The sequence below is a fragment of the Juglans microcarpa x Juglans regia genome, chromosome 7S (genome assembly GCF_004785595.1).
Source record: "Juglans microcarpa x Juglans regia isolate MS1-56 chromosome 7S, Jm3101_v1.0, whole genome shotgun sequence".
NCBI classification, from domain to species: Eukaryota; Viridiplantae; Streptophyta; class Magnoliopsida; order Fagales; family Juglandaceae; genus Juglans; species Juglans microcarpa x Juglans regia.
In genome coordinates this window covers 7396152-7415482 of record NC_054607.1, presented here as the reverse complement: position 1 = coordinate 7415482, position 19331 = coordinate 7396152, and the positions used below count along the sequence as shown (strand labels likewise).

At 36.8% G+C, this 19331-nt stretch overlaps 1 protein-coding gene across 1 annotated transcript in view; it reads right to left on the bottom strand.

The window, feature by feature from the left end:
• The window catches only part of LOC121240627, a 35482-nt gene extending 27604 nt beyond the window's left edge, over positions 1-7878 (bottom strand). Inside the window, exon 1 of the transcript XR_005935576.1 lies at positions 7501-7878. The gene's annotated coding sequence lies outside the window, so the exon portion shown is untranslated. The remainder of the gene's footprint in view (positions 1-7500) is intronic.
• Between the last annotated feature and the right edge of the window lie 11453 nt (positions 7879-19331).

Below are 19331 nucleotides of genomic sequence, written 5' to 3'. Positions count from 1 at the left end.
CCTATTTTCCAGTATGAACAAGATTGAGAACAGATTGAGGGATGCAGACTTAGAGTCTTGCCCACTATGTGTGAGTGGGAGATGTAAGAAATGGGCACCCATAGTGGGCATCCATTCACCTCCTCTTGGGGGTTATGAAGTGGCTTAAGAGCCACTTCATGAGACTTGATGGCTGGCTACCAGCCAGGGGGTTACACTAGAGAGGCTATTTACATAGTCTCTCCCCCTTTTTGGAATAGACTTGCATCAAGAACGATTTCTCTCTCAAATGGTTCTCTCTTGTAACGGCATCTAAGTTGTGGAACGTGTGAGTGTTGATCTGGTATTACCACGTAGCACACTCCACCATTGATGTGAAGATCGTGAATGAACAACGATGCTAGAGAATCTGTGGAACAACCGTATTAGATCCGAGATATTTCCTGTGAGGTAATATCGCTTCTGCTGTGCATTCTGATCTAGTATTTCTAACACTATTTTACATTAAAAATTAGTTTGTGAACTTCATATTTATGAGATTTTTACAATAAAATTGGATGATCTCTGAATTCGATTATATCTGAACTTTACTTTTTTACAATAAAATTCGATGATCACAGAACTTGACATTTTTACATTTGATTAAAAAAAGACCTCTGAATTCGATGATCTATTGACCCGTCATCGGAAGAAAAACAAAGAAAATCTCAGAAGCGGCATGAAAAGTACTTTGGATGGAATAGAAAGGATGGAAACATTTTGGTAGATTAAAGATAGATGTTGTGTATTAAACAGAAGGATTACTGTTAAAAAAAAGATTTTATAAAAATAAATTTACATAAATTTATATAATATATTATGTATATTTTATAATAAAATATCTTTACCAACTGTATCAAATTATTTTAATTTATAAATTTATCCGTAGAATATTCTGAGGCTAAGGATATGTTTGGATTATAAATTCATCATAATTCATCATTACAATTTTTTCAAATTTCGACACAAAATATAATAAACAATTCAACTTTTTCAAATATCAAAATAATAATAATAATAATAAATAATATTTTAATAATATTTTATCATCTCAACTTAACTCAACTCAACTCAACTTAACTCAATTTAACATCCAAACAAAACCTTAAAGTATAAAATATCTAAATCGTCAATTTTAAATGGTGAATTAATTTGTAATTATTATTATTTTATTTATTTTCATAACTCTTCTCAATTCTTATTATCAAATTATTAAAATTTTTTAAAATTTTTACATAAAATAAAATAAATAATTTAATTTTTTAAAATTTTAAAATAAAAATAATATTAAAAAATATATTTTAATAATTTTTTATTGATTTGAATGATCGAAAACAAACTTGCCGAGTGTTTATCATAGGCGTGGAAGCCAAGTGAAAACAGAGGAGTGCAGAGATCCCCTGGCGGCTTGGCCACAAACAATTATCAACAAATTAATCGCCGGCTCATGAAAGCCCTCCAAAAAAAATAAAAAATAAAAAAAGTGGAAACAGCCATCCACACCTTCCGCCCTCAAGTCACATCAATTAGGGGTGTGCAAAATTTCGAGAATTCCGACTCCGTCCGACCTCCGCTCCGACGCCGACTCCGACGGAGTCGGAGTTGTCAGAATTCGGAGACGGAATTCGGAACTATTCCGACTAGTGATTCGGAAGCGGAGTCGGAGTCGGAGTTGGAGCTCCATGTAGCTCCGACTCCGACTCCGAATTTTTTTTTAAACCCAGCTGTAAAACGACGTCGTTTTACAACTGGGTTTAAAAAAAATTATTGAACGACACCGTTCCACTTAATATGGAACGGCGTCGTTTCATATGTCTTCCTAAGGAAGCCTTCTCCTCATACGTTCCGGTTCCCCCCTTCTTCTTCCTTCTCCAGTTCTTCTTCTTCTTCCTTCTCCCTTCTCTCTCGCGTCTCCCGTCCCAGTGACTGAACCATCCCTTCTCTCTCGCGTCTTCCGTCCTAGTGCCAGCGTGCCGCCGTTCGTCGTTGCTCCTCCGTGCCGCCGTTCCTCGTTGCTCCTCTATTCAGCTTCCACCTACGGTGAGCCCTAAATTTATGAGCCCTAAATTTAATTCAAGCACGTCTCTTATGAATTGGAGCCAGCAATTGTGATTCTTGTGAATTGGTTGTATTGAATATTCAATATAGTCCCAACACGGCGCTCAAAACCCTGAATTTTACATTGTATTGCAGACTTGCGCTCGAGCGAGGTGTCGAGCGCAAGTCGAGCGCACGTTGTATTGAACATTGGCTCGAGCGCCACGTCGAGCACAAGTCGAGCGAACCTCTCTGGATGGATTCTGCTCGAGCGCCACGTCGAGCGCAAGTCGAGCGAACCTCTCTGAATGGATTCTGCTCGAGCACCACGTCGAGCTCAAGTCGAGCGAACCTCTCTGGATGGATTCTGCTCAAGCACCATGTCGAGCGCACGTCGAGCGAACCTCTCTGGATGGATTCTGCTCTAGCGCCATGTCGAGCGCATTTCGAGCGAACCTCTCTGGATGGGTTTTGCTCGAGTGTCATGTCGAGCGCACGTCGAGCGAACCTCTCTGGATGGGTTCCGCTGAGTCGAGCGCAAGTCAACCGAACCTCGATGTAATAATATATCGATACAATAATATATTATGATACAATAATACATGTCCTATTGTATAATACAATAGCCTAGTTTATTTTTAAACTAATTTTTTGCTTCTAATTTAATTTTTTCAGCTTCATTGATTGTGATATGGATCCTAGACATAGTGGAGATGATCGTCCACAAAAGAATGTGGCGGATGCCAATGCTACAACTCCTACACCGGTGGGTACTTCCACCCCTAGAGCCACATCTAGGGCAGCTACATCTAGAGCAGCTACATCTAGAGCAGCTACATCTTGTGCGAGTAGTCGACTCCCACTCCCAGTTGATATAGAAGATGAGGATATGTTCAACGAAGAGGAGGAGATGCCCATTGAGCAAGATCAACCACCACGACCTTCTAAAAAGAGGTCGTGGACATGTGAGTATTTCACCAAAATTCCTGGTGAAATTGCGAACCCAGTAGCAAGATGCCATTACTGTGGATCACTTTGTGGATGCCATTCGAAGAAGCAAGGTACCAGTGTGTTAATAGCACATCTAAATGGTTGTCAACGATATAAGATAGCGAAGGGATTGCAAGCCACTGATCAGACCAACCTCAGTTACCAAACTTCTACACCCACTGATGGTACACAGACTAAGAAATTGGTCATCCCTCAATACAGTGAGAAGATGTTGAGGGACATGCTTGCAGAGATGATAATTACTGATGAGATGCCATTTACCAGAGTCGAGAAAAGAGGCTTTCGAAAGTTTCTAAATTTTGTTGAGCCACGATTTCCCATTCCATCACGGTATACAGTGATGCGAGATTGTATGAAGAGGCATGCGAAGGACAAGGAGGAGATGAAGAAGATGTTTATTACCACTGGCCAGAGAGTGTCTTTTACGACTGACACATGGACTTCCATACAGAACGTCTGCTACATGTGTATCACAGCACACTACATTGACAGTGAGTGGATTTTGCATAAAAAAAATTATTGGTTTTAAAGAAATTGTGGATCATAAAGGTGCATCCATTGGGGCGAAGATGGATGATTGTTTAAAGGACTGGGGAATTCGAAAAGTGCTGTGTATTACAGTTGACAATGCCAGTGCGAATGAAACAGCAATTGATTGGTTTAAGCAGAACACGACGGTGAGAGATGATGTCATTCGGGCCCACGAGTTTATTCACGTTCAATGTTGTGCTCATATCATTAACCTCATAGTTGTTGAGGAATTAAAAGAGGTTCATGATTCCATAACCCGAGTCCGCAACATTGTACGATATGTGAGGGGTTCCCCTCAAAGGCTTGCCAAGTTTAAGGTAATAGCAGAAGATCTGAAGATTGAATGTTCTAGTATGCTGTGCTTGGACGTTCCGACTCGATGGAATTCTACATACATGATGTTGGATGTGGCACAGAAGTACCAAAAAGCATTCGAGCGGATGGAGGTCGAGGATGGGGGCCTGAGGTATGCTTTGTTGGAGCCAGCAGGACAGGGGCTCGGTGCGCCGGACGCACATGATTGGACCAGTGTGAGTTATTTTGTTGAATTTTTAAGAACTTTTTATGAGATAACCATGCGGCTATCTGGATCCAAATATACGACTGCGAACTCATTTTTCAACGAGCTCTCGGAGCTTCACTTCCAGTTGGAAAATAGTTGTACTGACTCTGCTGGATTGTTATCTGTTATAGCTACGAGGATGAAGATCAAATATGATAAATATTGGGGGAATATTGAGAAGATAAATAGATTGCTATTTGTGGCTGTGATCCTTGACCCCCGAGTTAAGTTGGCCGTTCTAGAATTTTGGGTAAATTCCGTCCTCGGGGCAGTGAAGGCTGCAGAGTTTATTAAATTGCTAAAAGGTGATGTTGATGACTTATATCATCACTACAGTACTAGTGCTCAGCCTTCATCCGCAGTTGGTAGCTCCTCACATTCGAGGCCGACAGGATTGACAGTTTCCTCAAGTGATACTGACCCATCTGTAGGGGTTAGAGGCAATCGTATTATACAGCAGTATCATCAACTCATGTCAACAAGGAATATTATGCATTGTATATCTGAGGTTGAACGATATTTTATGGAAGCTGTCGAGGCACCTAGTGATGTATTTCAGTTATTAACTTGGTGGAAAGTTAATTCCACCAAGTATCCAGTCCTTTCCCGTGTGGCCCGAGATGTGCTAGCCATTCCTGTCACTACAGTTGCCTCAGAGTCGGCATTTAGCACTGGAGGTCGCGTGTTGGATGCTTATCGGAGTTCATTGTCACCGTCAACCGTGGAGGCCCTCGTTTGCACACAGAATTGGATAAGTGAAACGCCTATTGGACTAGATACCGTTGGCGTTGATGCCGAGAGCTATAGGCTTGAATCGGGTAAGTTTATATGCTTTTAAATGATGATTTAATTATTTTTAATGTTTCTAACTTCTAATTTTTATGATTTTATAGATCTAATTGTGAATCCTAACATAATTACCGATGATTGAGAGTCTGGAACGGACGCTACTTGAGAGTTGGGATGGAGTTGGGAGAACCTCCTTTCTTGGTAAGAATCAAATTATTTTTTTACCGTATTCAATTTTTTATTATCAATTTTTTTTCATCTATTGATTGCTACTTTCTATCTTCATTTCAGGCATGACCAATGGAACAAAAAGTATTTGACTGAAATCCGTGTTTAATCGAATTGTAGTTATATTTCAAATTATAGTCATATTGTTATTACGTTATAAATGAGACTGTTATAACTTATGGCTACATCATACATGTTATTTACTTTTTAAACTATTTATATAGTTATATTTATGTAGTTATATCCCGAACAAAAATGTGAGATAAGTACTCTTTATTTTATAATTTCTATTAGTACTTATCCATCCTCTCTCAAACGTTTAGAATTTATTATCTAACTGAAATTAATCGAATTATAGAAATTCGTACCATCATTCTTTTTTATAAAATTTTAAATTTATGTAATTTTCAACTCATGAGTCATGAGCACTTTTAATGCTAAATTTCAGGCGGACATAAAACAAATTAAAGATATAATCAAAATTCAGTAACAAAATCAGAACGAATATTTAAATTATTGAAAACTCTTGAATAAACCAAATATTTGTAGATCGTTTCACTTTTAAAAAAAATATATATGTTGCTCACTATCTGAAACGAAATTGAACAATAAAATTTAAATAATAATAAAAAAAAGAACAAAATTCCGTTCGGAGTTCCGATCGGAGTTCGGGGCTCCGACCTCCGATCGGAATCGGACTCCGACTACGTTCGGAGTCGGAGTCGGAGGTCGGAAATGACAACTCCGACTCCGTCGGAGTCGGAGCCCACCCCTAACATCAATACATCAAAATTTGCTATGCATGATGAAGTTGCCATCCCAAAACATTAAAAACAATGCATGATGAGAAATGTTTTGGTCCCGAATTCGAAACTTAAAAAATGTATTGAATGGAATTTTTTTTTTTAACTGGATGATTAAGAAAATATTTTTTACTAATATTGTAAATTTTTTTATTTTTTAAAAATATTTATAATAATTAAAAAGATACATAAAAAAAAAAATTATTATACTATTCGAGATAATTTTTTGAATTCTAAATTTGGGACCGTAGCAGTACTAAGTATGATTGCATCATAGCTGTCCTACATTGATCCAGATCCCAGTGCCATCCCACGCCATTACTGCAGATGCAAAATTTTGGCCATTTTTCTTTCCCCAAAATGATTCATTCATTTTATAGTCTAGACTCTATACTAAAAATGATGCATGCATTTCTTTTCATCCCACTGTGAAAAGAAAATCCAGAACGCTTTTTATTCTGCACTCCATTTAAGGCTACGTTTCTAGCACAATGGATGCTATTCATCATTTTATACTATACATTTCATATGTTTTAAAATTATTTTTTATTTTATTTTATTCTTATTAAACTAATTAAATTGTTCTACTTATCATCTATATAATATATATTTTTTATAAAAAAAATTAAAAAAAATTAAAATAAGTGTGATTTGTAGTGTGTGAGGATGATAAGTATAATTATTCTTCAAACATAAAAGCAGCTAAACTTATTAAAGTTGAGTTCAAATTTAAACATAACCCAACATTCAAATATACAATTCTCAAATTACTAAACATTACTCGATTAAAGACCTTTTTACTAGTAGAACTCGCAACCTTTTTTAATTCAACACCTCTTTGCACACGGATCCATAACTTTTTTCAACTTTTCGCAAATACGTCAATTTACGAAATGTACATAAGTTTTTTTCTCGTTTTTTCCTTAATTTTCTAGCTATAGTATCAAGATGTGCCGATTTGCTGCTTACCGGCCTCCTAAAACCCCCCATGCGCCCTATCATCAGATTTTCCAGCAGCTGATCTGTCAAATGATAGAAGAAAACTGACCAAATGATCGGCGCGTGTGTCTCACGCATGTGTGTGTGAGCCTCACTCGCCGCCCAGAAATTTCCTGACCGTTTAAGTAAGCTTCAATCATCCTAATATTTTTAAAGAATTATTTTCTAAGATAGAAGAAACGAAAAAGAATTACCAGAATTATTAATCATAAGGAGAATCAAAGGAAATAGCTCTATCTTTACTAAAATCCAGATCTAGATACACAGCCCAGAAATAAAACCCAGATCTAGTTACATACACATACACACAGCCGAGAAATTCTTCTTTAAATGGTTGAAGAATTGCCCTTGCAAAATACTTTTACACGCATATGACATACCCATGCATACTAAATGGTCATGTTTCTTCGAATTGGCTTGAAAGATTACTCCCTGTGCCCAAGGAAAACGTCTGTCAGGACTGTGGTGGAGTAAAGTGAAACCTTTATCAGCTCCAAAAAGAAAGAAAGAACAAGATCTAACCTTCTTAATGTCAATCTCGACCTTCTTCTCCTGGACAGAACCCATGTCTTCGATGTTTAAAGTGTTGATCAGAAGGGTAATGCTAGAAATGGTCAACATGGGTTTCACCGTCAAATCATCCATCACCATGTATGTCACCACACCTCTAACATACCCTTTCTCAGTATTGTTTTCGACTCCATGGGCACGACGTCGCGGCCGACTATAGTCACCATCAATGTCATCACCGTCACAGTAGTACTAGGACACATCCCTGATCTCTTGATCAGGTGAAACAAAATTTTGCAGCAATGGAGGGGTAAGGGTTGAAGATTGGAATGCTTTTAGGGTTCAAGAGAGAACCCTTTGTTTGGTTTGGAAGAAGATAGGAGGGGTCAAGGTTTTGGATGTTGTGAAAAACGATGACAATAAAGTGATTATAGACACAAGAAAACAAGCAATCACACACGACACAGAATTTACGTGGTTCGGCAAATTTCCTACGTCCACGGGAGCTGCAGAGGATTTTATTTCTTGAGGAATCACAATACAATAGTGTAGGACGGCTACTGTTCACTCTGATACAGTACAGGTCAAAAAACAAATCAATATATATGTTGTACGGCGGAAACTCTAAATTCAGCAGAATTAATGATGTTCGCTCGAGCGGCGTGTCGAGCCCGCGTCGAGCGAACCTGTTTCCCGCAATCGCTCGAGCCGTGAGTCGAGCGGCTCCTTAAGCGAAGCTCTCTGACTTCCCTCCGCTCGAGCCTTGAGTCGAGCGGTCATCGAGCGAACCTCTCTGACTTGCTTTTACACGAGCGGTCTGTCGAGCTCTCTTCGAGCGAAGCTCTCTGACTTGTATTCACTCGAGCGGCTAGACGCTTCGCTCGAGCGGCGTGAACCAGACTCCAAATACTCAACAATTCTCCCACTTGGAGACTGGTACACCCACATTGTCGCCCCTGCCTCAAACATGATATCCTCCACCTCTGCAACTCACAGCTCCTGTCTTCATGCTAGAAGACCAACTGAAATTGCGCACAACTTCAGTTTCTCAAGTGTAACACCCTTTGTCAACATATCAGCAGGGTTCTTACTTCCACAAATTTTCTCAAGTAGCAACTGTCCATCATCCAACAATGATCGTATAAGGTGATACTTGATCTGAATGTGTTTAGTCCTGGAATGAAATGCTGGGTTCTTGGCAAGGAATATGGCACTTTAACTGTCACTGTAGAGAGTGCTATTCTGATTCTTTTTACCCAATTCCTCCAAGAAGCCCTGTATCCAAACCATCTCTTTTGCAGCTTCTGAAACTGCAATATATTCAGCTTCTATAGTAGACAAAGAAACTGTCTTCTGTAGATTAGAACCCCATGAAACTGCAGTACCACCCAGAGTGTAAACAAACCCTGTGGTACTTTTTCTGCTATCAATGTCTCCAGCTAAATCAACATCAACATAGTCTTGCACCTCTAAGCCCTCTCCTGAGAAACACAAGCACGTTTCTAAGGAGCCTATTAAGTACCTCAAAATCCACTTCACTGCTTCCCAATGTTGTTTTCCAGGATTACTCATATATCTACTCACAACTCCCACTGCATGGACAATATCTGGTCTAGTGCAAACCATAGCATACATAAGTGACCCAATAGCTGAGGCATAAGGAACCTTACTCATATAGTCTTGTTCCTCTTCTGACTTTGGTGTCTGATCCTTGCCGAGTCTGAAGCGACTTCCTAAGGGTGTGCCAACTAACTTGGCCTTGTCCATACTCAACCGGTTGAGTACCTTTTTCACATACTCAGCCTGTGAGAGTCTCAACGTGCCTCTGACTCTGTCTCTAACAATTCTCTTGCCAAGGATTTGCTTTGCAGCTCCCAAATCCTTCATTGCAAAATGTTCTGACATCTGCTTCTTCAGACTGTTGATCTCATCAATACTAGCCCCTGCAATGAGCATGTCATCTACATATAGCAGCAAAATAATGTAAGAATTGTCAAACTGTCTGACATAGCAACAATGAGCTGCCTGACATCTGCTGTACCCTGCACTACACATGAAACTATCAAATTTCTTGTACCACTGTCTGGGAGTTTGTTTCAGGCCATACAAGCTCTTTTTTAGTCTGCAAACTAAACATTCCTTTCCATGTACCACAAACCCCTCAGGTTGGTGCATGTAGATGTCTTCTTCAAGATCTCCATGAAGAAAAGCTGTCTTCACATCTAACTGCTCAAGAAATAGATCTTCAGTAGCAACCATAGCCAAAACAAGCCTGATGGTTGTGATCTTTACCACAGGAGAAAAGATCTCAGAATAGTCAATGCCCTGTTTCTGTTGAAAGCCTTTTACAACAAGTCTGGCCTTGTACCTCTTACTGCCATCATGCTCAGTTTTTACCCGGTACACCCACTTGTTGTGTAATGCCTTCTTCCCTGATGGAAGTTTTGTCAACTCCCATGTCTGATTCCCTAACAAGGAATCCATCTCATCCTTCATGGCCAACTCCCACTTGCTAGAATTTTCATCTTGCAAGGTTTCTTGGTAACTCTGTGGTTCTCCACCATCTGTCAAGAAAATGTAATTCAAAGAAGGTGAAAAACGCTGTGGAGGACGAATAGTCCTAACTGACTTGCGAACTGCAGCTATTGGAGTGGACGGCTCTGGATCTGACTGCGGAATAATGGGAATGGGTGTGCTGGACCCACTCTCCCCGTCACTCACATCTCTGCACTGCACTGTGACCTCTGGTAGATCATCCAAACTCACAAACTCAAACTCCTGAGGAGCTGCTTCAGCAACTGTACTAGACTTGTCTTTGTACACAATCTTCTCATTGAAGATCACATTTCTGCTTCTTATAATCTTCCGACCCTGATCATCCCAGAAACGATAGCCAAATGGCTCGTCTCTATAGCCAATGAAATAACATTTCCTTGACTTAGCCTCAAGCTTATTACGAGCATCAGAATCAATAAGAACATAAGAAAGACAGCCAAATATTTTAAGATGAGAAAATTTGACCTATTTCCCGCTCCAAGTCTCCTCAAGCAATCCACAATCCAAAGGAACTGATGGCCCTCTGTTTATCAAGTATACTGCAGTGCTAACTGCATCTGCCCAGAAAGTAGGTGGTAGCCCAGCGTGCAGCCTCATGCTTCTAGCACGCTCATTTATGGTTCTGTTCATACATTCCAACTCCATTTTGCTGTGGTGTCCCAGGAATGGTCTTCTCCATTCTGATACCCTGAGTTGCACAGTACTCCTTGAACCCACCATCAATATACTCACCACCATTATCAGACCTCAAGCATTTCAATTTCAAATCTGTTTCAGTCTCAACCATGGCTTTCCAATTTTTGAACACATTAAATACATCAGATTTATGTTTCAAAAAATAGACCCATACATTCCTGCTGTGATCATCAATAAATGTAGCATAGTAGCGAGAACCTCCAAGGGATGCCACTGGGGAAGGTCCCCACACATCAGTGTGCACAAGATCTAGTCTCTCTGACTTCAGTGTTCTACCACTCTTCAAGAAACTTACCTTCTTCTATTTCTCCATAATACAGCTCTCACACATATTGAGATCAACTGACTTCAGTTCTGGTAGCTTGCCTCTAGACAGAAGTTCTTTCATGCCCTTCTGACTCATATGGCCAAGCCTGCAATGCCACAAGTCTGTTGTGCTCTCTGCAACAGTAGTGGCAATAGTGTTATTTAAACCAGTAGTCATATAGAGTGTACCAGTTTTCTTACCCCGAGCCAGTACCAATGCCCCTTTGGTGACCTTCCAGGTGTTATCTGAGAACACCACTGAGTGACCACAATCATCAAGCTGCCCAACAGAGATGAGGTTCTTCTTTAACTCAGGAATGTGTCTGACCTTTGCAAAGTCCATTTGTTCTTGTTAGGTAGTACAATGTCGATGTCTTCCATTCCAATTACATTCAAAGCTTCTCCATCAGCCAAATACACTTTTCCAAAGTCACCTGCAACATAGTTTTGCATTATCTCCCGATGGGAAGATGTATGGAAGGATGCCCCTGAATCAAGTATCCAGTCATCAACTGGACTATGAACTGCAAGCAATAGTGCATCCTGTAATTCTTCAGTTACCACATTAGCACTATCATTCTCTGTCTTCTTGGGATTTCTGCAATTCTTCTTTATGCGGCCAGCTTTGCCACAATTCCAACAAATTGCCTGCTGACCAGGTCTTGACTTGCTCTTGCCCCTATTCTTTGATTTTGATCTGCCTCTGTTTGAGTTTATGTCTTGTGCTCTCCCCCGAGAGTCGACATTCAGAGCTGAACTCGAACCTGAGGTCTCGCCTGAATCTCTCCTGCGCACCTCCTTAGCCAAAATCAAATCACGGATGTCATCATATTTCAACTTTGACTTACCAGCAGAATTGCTAACAGCCATCCTCGTGGCTTCCCAACTATTTGGCAGTGATGCCAATAGTATCAGTGCACGTATCTCATCATCAAATTCAATTTCAACAGACGATAATTGATTTGTGATAGTATTGAAATCATTCAGATGTTGTGCAACAGACGTACCATCCGACATCTTTAAGTTAAATAACTTCTTCATCAGATGTACCTTATTATTTGCTGACGGCTTTTCATACATACCTGATAAAGCCATTATGAGATCCGTAGTCGTCTTCTCCTTGATGACGTTGTATGCAACGGATCTCGACAGGGTTAGACGAATAACCCCCAGGACCTGTAGATCCAACAGAGTCCAATCAGCAACGGACATGCTGTCCGGCTTCTTCCCCAACAATGGAAGATGGAGTTTCTTCCCATAGAGGTAATCCTCTATCTGCATCCTCCAATACCCATAATCCGTGCCATCAAACTTCTCAATCCCCGATACTTTCACTTCTTCTCCAGCCATCGTATTTCTCAGACCCTAACATTGGCTCTTGATACTAATTGTTATGAAAAACGATGACAATAAAGTGAATATAGACACAAGAAAACAAGCAATCACACACGACACAGTATTTACGTGGTTCGGTAAATTGCCTACGTCCACGGGAGCTGCAGAGGATTTTTATTTCTTGAGCAATCACAATACAATAGTGTAGGACGGCTACTGTTCACTCTGATACAGTACAAGTCAAAAAAAAAATCAATATATATGTTGTACGGCGGAAACCCTAAATTCAGCAGAATTAATGATGTTCGCTCGAGCGGCGTGTCGAGCCCGCGTCGAGCGAACCTGTTTCCCGCAATCGCTCGAGCCGTGAGTCGAGCGGCTCCTTAAGCGAAGCTCTCTGACTTCCTTCCGCTCGAGCCGTGAGTCGAGCGGTCATCGAGCGAACCTCTCTGACTTGCTTTTGCTCAAGCAGTCTGTCGAGCTCTCTTCGAGCGAAGCTCTCTGACTTGTATTCGCTCGAGCGGCGTGAACCAAACTCCAAATACTCAACATTGGATACTCTCATGGACTCTGCCCAGGGACCCTGACCCAGCTACCAAGTCATTATCCCGAAGAAGTCCGATGATGGAACCGAGAGGTACCTGTAGAAGTCCGAAGAGGAAGTCCACAAATTCCTTTCCGGTCTCTGCAAACACCACCTTGTTTGAGCTTTTGTCTACGAGGAGCTTCATCTAATTATCGTCTCGCTGCTGCTGGTATTTGTGGCCATCTTTGTCTCTACATCAATTTGATGTGGCCATCTTTTTTTGTGAGCTTTACATATTTAAATAAAAAAATTAAATAATTTTTGCAATTAAAAATATAATGCATTTGTAAAAGAAAATTGTTATATATAAAAAAAAAATTATAAAAAATAAATTTATAAATTGATATGGTTTTATAAAATTTATTTTATAATAAAAATAATTTTATAATACGTATTATAACAAATCAAATCTATTTTTATATAACTAACCACTTAATGGTTAAATTATTTTCCTTTGTAAAAAGGTCACTTCCAACTCTTCACAATTCACATATACAGTAATGACCATAGAGGGGCCCGGGGTTGGCAGGGTTGCAATGCTTCGACAAAAAATCAGTACAATTATAACTGAAGTTGTCGTCAGGCCCATTAGAAATAATGATCAGCACTACGCATACCGAAAAGAAAAATACTAAATATAACCGGCTGGAAAAATCGTCAGGTAAACGTTGCCTATGTGGTAAGAAATGATGCCGTTTATATGCACCAAACTTTCTCTCCTCGTAGCCTACTTTGTTCTTAGACCCACCACCTCCTGTTCATCTTTTTCTTCATTTTCATCGTCTTTCTCCCTTTGTCTTTTCACAGATCCACACGAACTTCCTCTGTTGTTTCTTCAGCGTCCTTCGAGCCTCCCTCCCAAACAGAATCCTTCATCTTTACAATTTCTTCTTCGCATTTTCTTCTTCTTCTTCTTCTTCGCATTTTCTTCTTCTTCTTCTTCTTCTAACTCGGATCTAGAGCCATGGAGCCAGAAAATATCATCCATTAAATTTGGAATCAGCTAATTTTGTTTTGTAATCCGAGTCATGAACAAATGCCTCATCATTTACAGCGCCATTGCATAAATGTAGCAGGACACATAAAGTGGTGATGATCCAAAACGATGGCATTCCAATGAAATCCATCGCTTGATTTATTTTTACGACAAGCAACTCTTATAGAAAAACAAATGGGATGCACTCAAACAAAGCAACTCTGATTTCACTCCCTCTCCTTTCACCTCCAACCTCTAGGAGTGTAAATTTAAACCGGAAAATCGGATCGGATCGAACTGGACCGGACCGGTTGGTCCGGTTTTGAACCGGTCCGGTCCGGTACCAGTTCCTATATTATGAAAACCGGCCGGAACCGGTCCGGTTTCGGTTCCGTAGTTTCCGAAACCGGACCGGTTGGAAAAAATATATATATAAAAATTAATTTTATATATTATATAAAATATTTATATATATAAGTTTTATATATAATATATAATTATATATCATATATGAAATAATTTCATATTATAATTTATAAATTATAACATAAGATGTTAATCTTAAATATGAATATTTGTAATTTATTTGATCATATGTTATTAATATAATTATATATAAGATAATTTTATTATAATTTATAAAATAAAAATTTAATTGATTATATGCTTTAAACATAATATATATATATTAAATTATTAATAACATTTTATCATAAGAAGTAATAATTTATTATATATTTTTTACATTTTAAAAAAATCGAAAAACCGGACTGGACCGGACCGGAGACCGGTAAAACCGGATGTAGCGGTTTTGGAGGGTAACCGGGGCGTAATCGGTTTTGAAAAATGAAAAACCGGTACATACCGATTCGGTCCTAGATTTTGTTTAAAAACGGACAGGACCGGACCGGTTACACCCCTACCAACCTCTCCCCATTTCATTTCCCTCTCCTTATAAACAAACACCCACCAAAAAATCAGCTCCATCATGTTGGAAATCGCTTGCTAGGGTTGTAAAAAAATCTTTGCTACTCAGCCAAAAAATCTGCTCTATTTTTTTTTTTTTTAATTACTGTAACCATAGCATTAAGAAGTATCAAAATCTCATTCAAAAATGGAGTATTTCGAAAAGAAAAATCCTCCCAAGGAGCCCAGCTTGAAGCCCCCAATTGCTCTGTTAAAATCTTCTCCCAAATTCCAAGTTCTCATGTTCAAGAGGCCAAAGTCAGAGTTAATGCCAACATCAAAAACAGAGAAAACAAAGTCCAAAAGCTTTTCCATGGACACCCAAAAGCAAAAAATGCAGGTGATATAGAGATGGAGATGGATGGATTTAGGATACAATATGGAGAGGAAAAGGGAGAAGAAAAGAAAATGGATAGGAAGAGGGAGAAGAGGTCCCACGGAGATGGAGATGGAATTGGAGGGAGGGAGGGAGAGGGCCCAATAGATGAAGATGGAGATGATGGGAGGACTTCTTTTGAGATAGAAGATGAGATTACTTTCGAGATGGAGAAGGAGACGATGGGATGACTTCTTTTCTTCTTTTGAGATAGATGCTGACATGTTAACAGGTTGCATCTCGGTTCCGCATAGCCGGTTGTACCTAGCAGAATTGTACCGAAAACTATTCCGAATAGTTGTTTTGAAGAGCATATTCTATTTTTTTTATTTTTTTTTCTTTTTTCATATATTTTTTTAATCATTATAAATATTTTTAAAAAAATAAAAAAAAATTCACAATATCATTAAAAAATACTTTCTCAATCACTGAGTAACAAAAAAAATCTCATTCAAAACACTTTTTAGATCCGAATTTGGAACTCAAAACATTTCTCAAAAATAATTGGCCATAAAAAGACTTTTACGGCGCGAAACTTAAGTTGCGGCAAAAGATATATGGCCACATTTCTTGAAGTGAAACAAAAACCCATTGATTATAAAACTGCACAAGTACCCCCAAAAGAAAAAGGTTTTCAGAACAAAAATTAATCAGAAATGTGGGCTTTACAACTAACATTTGGGCCTCCTAGAAAATTAAGAAAATAAAACTTTCTTTATAAATAAAAAGTAAAACAATCACACAAACAGCAAACAGGTATATGTGGAGGTACTTAAATTTATTTTACCACTTAAATTTCTGAAAGAAAATAAAATAAAAAACTTTGGCGTCCCCCAGGATTCATCACTGCACTATGTCAATAGGATGAGCATTGCTACACGATGTAGCACGAGACCCGCTAGGACAAAAATGTTTTTTTTATTTTTTTATATTCTCAAATATTTTTTAAAAAAATTCACAACATCACTCAAAAATAATTTCTTAATTACTAAATAAAAAATAATAAAAAATGATCAGAACCCAACATTCGATAACTCTAACATTTTTTATTTACATATTATCTTTTCTTTTCTGTTCTATCACAGATATTACTCTCAGAACCTGCGATCATATCTTCAAGATCTTTGCTAGTTAGTGCTCAATTTTTTTTCATCTATGCATTTTCAATTATAGGGTTATAATTTTTATATATAAATTATAAAATATTTTCAAAATAATAGTAGTTTGAAGGGTATAAAAATATTTTTCTTTTTTCTTTTCTCGTTGAGATCTAGACTTGAGAATATGAAAAATAAATAAAATAATACTACTTTGCTATTTTATTTTATTCTCTTATTTTGATCGCTCATGTATTTAATTTTTTTTACCTACTAATTAAGCAAGTAACTATCAGTGTATTAATTTTTTTTATTTTTTAAATATTTTAAAGAAGTTAAATAAATATTAAAAAAAATAGAAAGGATAAATTTTATCTAAACGAAATGCCCAGCCGTCACTGCTGCGCAGCCTAGCATTACCCAAATAAACAAATGTTTCGCTAAAAAAACAATTTGGATTATTTGATGGGCTTGGGTTATCAAGGAAGTGGACGAGGATCCTAAGAGGAAAAATGGGCCATTGAGATCATGGGCCTAACTAGTGATCAATAAAAAACCAAAACCTGAGCCCATAACCCGATAAAGATGTTTTCTATTTATCTGATTGAATTGGATGGTTTAATTTTAAAAAAATTATTCTCATCAGTTACTATTCACTATCTCACACCCTATACTTTGTAAAAAACAAATCTACACCCTATGAAAACACCTCCACAACTTATAAAAAAACTATAAATGTGGGGTGTGTGATGTGAACAGTAGCTGATTTATAACAAAACTCTTAATTTTAAGAGATAGTGCTACTATGCCACCCAAGTTTGCCCACTTGGTGTGCCGGTAGTAGAAATTGTACTTTTTTTTTCTTTTTGCTTTTAAATATTTCTAAAAAATTAGAAAAAAAAACCAATACACTAATTTTCTCTTATTTAACCACTGAGTAGTCAAATTGATGAGGCAAAACTTAAGCGGCATAGTATTATTTTCCAATTCTAAAAGAGTTTTTCTACTCATCATCTCCACTAACTGCACATCATACTTATTTTAATTTTCTTAAAAACAATTTCGTTTTATTCTTCTTAAATTAATTGATTTCTTCTACTTTTCATCTATACACTACATATTTGATAAAAAAAAAAAAAAACTATATGTAATATGAGGATAATGAGCATAATTTTTCATTCTAAAATATATCACTCCGAGAAAAACTTGACTAACCTAATAATTCCAATAGTACATCCCCTCCAAGATCCGCCTTAATTACTAGTAGAAATGTTGAGAATAATAATTAGTTAATATCGTGAAGAGTCAATTACAAATAACAGTTATAATTTTCTGGGGTACGCAGCAAGGTTGGGTCCAAATGGTCTTACTGTGGAGAGATTTCCCGACATAATAAAATAAAATAAAAAAGTAAGAAAATTGCTAAATGAGGAAGGAATGGGAATTTTTCTAAGAAAGAATAATTAGTGGCATCCAATTAAGCAAAGCATAAAAGTTTGCCAAATCTGTAAGCATTTAGATACGATTTTAGAAAATAACCTTAATTCGGTATATAGTAAAAGAGCACTAAGGATGAATTATGACTTTAGGTCAAATGTCATCTTAAAGTTCTTCATCTAAGCAAATTAAAGTTTGCACATCTTCAATAAACTTATACGTTTTACAACTACTAAGATGAAATTGTTCAAAAGTAAAATGAAAAAGAAAAAACCTTAGACCACATAATTAATTGCATACACAAAAATGGTGAATGTAATTCTAAATTACTTGAGAACGAAAAGTTTTTACACTTTATTATTCCAGCGAGTTGCAATTGTAACATTGATTAATCTTTTAAGAGTACAGTCTCATATATAGCTTGCATTTTATTTGTATTGTTACAAATGCTTTCAAAACTAATTTCAACTAAAATCATATTATGTGGAGGAGAAATGTTACGTATGCAAAGATATAATATAAAAATAAATTAATAAATTGATGTAACTTCACATAATTAATTAGATATAATTTATAATAAAATTAATTTTTTTAATCTGACATATTACATTATTTTATGAATTAACTTTATAAAAAAAAGTGCCTAAAATATTTTTTTCATAATTATATTTATTACATCTCAAGAGTATATTTGCTTGGACAATTAAATGTTAGGTGGGATGTCATCGTGGAGTAGTAAACCTACACAGCAAATATGAATAGACGGCTAGTACGAGAATACTCCATTAATTTTTATTATTTTATTATTAATTATTAATTATTTTCTATTATTTTTAAATATTTTATTAGAATATTTAAATATTTATAAAATATTTAAAATTATCTCACTATTAAAAGTAATCTAAAAATATCTCTGACCAACTACTCGTGAGGCAGATTGGCAGTTATCATTTCTCCTGCACAAAAGTAGAAATCCTAGTCCCTTTTTCCCTTCTTCTTCCCATGTATATAAGCGAAATGGTTGTACTTTTAAATTTTTAATATTAAGCAACAAGTCTTTTTTTTTAATAGTCAAAATAATAGAAAATTGAAAAATTAAATCCTAATTGAAAAATAATGTCAAATATTTCATCAGTTAGCCGTCACAAAGACAATCATTAGAACAATCGACTTCTCAGATTGCTTGAATATGTATTAAAAATAATAAGTTTTTCCACAACTATGCATTAGAATATAAATTTATATTAAAATTATTTGAATTTTATTGAGTTTTTTCTATATATGTACTTAAAAGATAATAATATTTTAACAGAAAGTTATGAAAAAATTGTAGAATGGTTCTCCCTGTCGCTTTTCAATGCATGACTTACTTAAGATATTTTTATGAGATTTTTTTATTTTTAAAGTATTTTTTATTGTTATTATAAAAATAAAAAAGTGATAGAATCACAAAAAGATTTCATAAGTGAAATTTACATATTGATTTAGTTAAATATAATACGCTATATCTAC